This window comes from Sinocyclocheilus rhinocerous, unplaced genomic scaffold (assembly GCF_001515625.1).
Source record: "Sinocyclocheilus rhinocerous isolate Xijiao unplaced genomic scaffold, SAMN03320098_v1.1 scaffold539, whole genome shotgun sequence".
In the NCBI taxonomy this organism is placed as follows: Eukaryota; Metazoa; Chordata; class Actinopteri; order Cypriniformes; family Cyprinidae; genus Sinocyclocheilus; species Sinocyclocheilus rhinocerous.
The window spans coordinates 70,738-74,876 of NW_015653003.1; the positions used below are offsets into that span (position 1 = coordinate 70,738).

A 4,139-nucleotide genomic window follows, 5' to 3' on the forward strand; every position below is an offset into this window, starting at 1 on the left:
TATGTATATGTGTGTGATTATAGGATATGATTACGTATTTCAACATCGATAATAATAAGAAATGGGGTCTGTAAGATTTAAAAAAAAATGTTTTTGAAACAAGTTTCTTATTTTCACAATGTCTGCGCTTGCACATTAAAACCAGTAATATTTTGTAAGATTCTTACAATTTTAAAGATTTGTTTTCTATGTGAATATATAGTAAAATGCAATTTATTCCTTTGAATTAAAGCTGAATTTTCAGCATCATTATTCCAGTTTTCAGTGTGATTTTTAAAAAATCTTTTGTAACATTATAAATGTCTTTGTCGCCTTTGATCAATTTAATGCTTTCATGCTAAATAAAAGTATAAATTTCTTTAAAAACAAGGGCGTGGTAATGAATGGTAGTGTACATATAGTGTACATATATGGAATTTTAGGACTTGAATATGTAATAATGGAGAGATAAATTTTATATGGCACATTACTTAATTATTTATTTTTATTTTTAATATTTATATAATGTGCTTGATGTTTTTCTTGTCCTTTAGTCGATTGTCAAACCTGCAAAATTTACTGAAAGAAAATGTATTATCCCCGTGGGATGATAAAGATGAGTACTGCATTGGTCTCCCAGCAGATATTGTCTACATTTGGATTAAAACTGTCAAAACTATCTCCATTGAACATATCTGCTCTGAATTTGTCTCCGGGACACTTCTTTACAGAAATTCACCATAGTTTTATGCTAAAATTCTACATTTATTGCAATAAGATTATTTTATTTAAAACAATAAAAGTAGTAATAAATAAATTGTGATTAGCAAATCAGTTATTAATATAAGTATTTATTAAAATCAGAAACAGAAGGATTGACTGATTGAGATCCAGTATGGTTGTGTGTTGGCTGTTTGGTGATTTTTCATAATTGCTGGTCTTATATACTGTATGTAGAGAAACAGTTTGTCAGGCTTCTTCTGCTAAACGTTTGCTTGCCTAATAAATGCATATGATGTAAATCCATTATGCATAAGTGTTTCTCGTGTCTCATGATAGAGTCCTATCATCAGGAAATAAGCATGAGTAGAGGTCGAACGATAGTGGATTTTGCCGATACCGATAGCTAGGTTGGACCACACTGGCCGATACCGATTAATTAACCGATAGTTTTTAAAATGGATACTGAACAAAAACTAAAATAATGCTTTATTAAAAAAACAGTACTGAACCATACTAGTAGTAGTAGTAGTAGTAGTAATAATAATAAAAATGTTGAAATTAACACACTCTAACAAGGAACAATACTTTCATTACACTGCTTGCATTAATCTTAATGCTACAAATGGACTCTTATTTTAAAGTGTTACCATTTCATTTCAACATGTTACCATGTCATGCTTAAAGATGCACATTTTTAAATATATACACAAAGGCCATAGCATAAAATTATTGAGATCTATATTATAGCTCTATAAATGAAGCATTAACAACAATTCGCGACAAATATAATGTTATTTAATGGAAAACTATGTGAATGGCGCTCTGTGGCGTGGCAGGATTTTCTGTCGGCTGCATTTAAATCCGCGTCTGAAGTTTCCCGCTCTGTTCAGCGTGCAGTATCACGTGTCTAAACAAATAGCACGTGCTGTCAGTGATTTCAACCACTAGAGGCCGCTCTCGTACTGTATAATGACAGCAGACCCTTCTCAGCCGTTCCAGCAATGGACGCAACCCGGAAAACTATCGGCATGGATTTTTGCCGATAACCGATAGTTCCAGCAAAAAACTATCGGTGCCGATTAATCGGCAAAACCGATACATCGGTCGACCTCTAAGCATGAGTACTGCATGTTTCCACAGATTTGCCCAGCTGAGGAGCTTAAATCTTTCTCACAATGGGCTGGGCGTCTTCCCGGAGTCGCTGTGTGAGATCCAGACTCTGACGGAGCTCTATCTGTCCTGCAACGGCCTCAGTGCTGTCCCGGCCCGCCTCGAAAACCTCCAGAGGTCAGCACACATCACACCACCTTACTGTGCACAACACACCGTCTGCGGCTGCTCTTTTGGCCAGACTTTAACTGGATAATAATATACTGTTGTTTGTTTGTTGCTGTTGCTGTAGCTGATCTAAAACAGAAAATATGTGCTTGTTTAGTTGAACTCATATTTCAAGTCACTGCTCCTTTTTGTTCCTGCCAAAGTGACCTCTCTCTTTTTGTAATCAGCTTGAAGTGCACAAAGGTCATTTGAAAAACATCGCACAAAATAATGAGAGCGATTATGGGTTATAATCTAAATAATCCTTTGATTTGCATGATTGTGTTTAAAATATTCAGTGCTTTATAGCACCGCTGCTCCTGCGATTACAGTCAGCTATATTCAAGTGCGCTACCAAAGAGCCTGTCAAACTAACTTCTTTTTTCCCCCCTGAATGAGCCAGTGAAATGCATGAAGTTCAGCTGTGCATACTACGCTAGCAGATTAAATCAAGCATAAAAATCAGCCTAGTTTTACTGCTCTCAGCTCTGCTTATATGAGGTGCTCTGAACATGACGGAGGCCAGCAGTGTCTTACTTAAATTATACTATATTATTTTACATTATATTAATATAGAATGCATGATCTCTTATATAATGTTGCCTTAATAAATTAACCATTATAATATAATATAATATAATATAATATAATATAATACAGAATGCTCTATTCTATTATATTATATTATAGAATGCTTGATCTCATAAAATGTTGCTTTAATAAATTAACCATTGTAATATATATTATAGTATGTTTATAATATAATATATAAACTCGCAAATTCTATTAAATATAATTGTTTCATAAATTCACCATGATATGATATGATATGATATGATATGATATGATATGATGAGGATTAATTTATTAAAGCAACATTCTGCGAGGCCATGGATTCTGGTTAAGTGTTGTTGTTTTTTAGGCATGATGCAAAATGGCAAGAGAGATATGAAAAAAAGACACCAGTGTTCAATAAATGATTGCATTTATTAATAATAATATTTATGCATTTGGCAGGCAATAAAAAATGGTTCATATAAGAAATATAGTTCTTCAGCATAACCGTAACCATAACATTGTAGATATGCTATATGGCCAAAAGTTTGTGGACATAAGTTCTGGGACAAGTATAAAACAAAAAAAAGAATTCTATTGTAATGTGATTTTTATGTCATAAAAGAATTTCAAATCTGTTAATTTTAATAAAAATACCCATGCCTATAAATATTAACAATATTGACAAAAATGTAAAAACTAGCATCTTTAATATCATAGTAACCACTTTATCATTTTGCATATTTTAAAGTGAGTCTGTTTGGCTGTGCATTCATAGACTGTTATGTTCAGTTTACAGACGCTGTGTTTGGATGGAAATCGCCTGGATTCTCTTCCGGAGGAGCTGGGCAGCCTCGCGCAGCTCTGCAGCTTGGGACTCTCCTTCAATGATTTCCCTCTCTCCATATCTGTCTATCTCTGTGCGTCATGCTGTCAGATTTACTCGCCTCCATCTCCTTCTGTTCCTCCTCTCTCTCTTCTGTCTGTCACCTGTCTGTGTGTTATTACTCTTAGCTCAGACTTTATGCATAATGCAGGATCAATATGCAATAGTAATGTAATAAGATCAGCTATCAGTAATCACAGAGGTGACGGCAGCACAGCTCTGTTTGGTGGCTCTGTCACACACAGCCAGACTACAGCACTCAAATCTGGTGCTTTTTGTAAATTATTCTGGCCAAAAATGTCCATTTTTGACAGGAAAAGACCATCTGTCTGACATGTATAGCATCCAGCCACAGTTTGCTATGTTTTCTATGTTGTAAATGGGCAGTGAAATAGATCATACTACAATAATAGATTGATGTAAAAAATCATTTAAATAATGATATGACTATCTCCACTTTACTTTGTACACAAAATAGCAGAAAATGTTTATAGATACTGATCGTCCACAGACATAACTCAGAAAACAAAACAAATATTTTTATTTGAAGAAATTAATACTTTTATTCAGCAAGGATGCATTAAAGTGATGAAAAGTGACAGTAAAAAAAATTAGAATGTTACAAAATACTTCTGTTTCAACTAATGCTGTTTTTGTAACTTTCTATTCATCAAGGAAT

General features: G+C 33.8%; 1 protein-coding gene across 1 annotated transcript in view; it reads left to right on the forward strand.

Moving 5' to 3' along the window:
* Positions 1–4,139, forward strand: part of LOC107715440 (PH domain leucine-rich repeat-containing protein phosphatase 2-like) — a 25,949-nt gene that overhangs the window by 1,754 nt on the left and 20,056 nt on the right. The gene's annotated exons all lie outside the window — the stretch shown is intronic.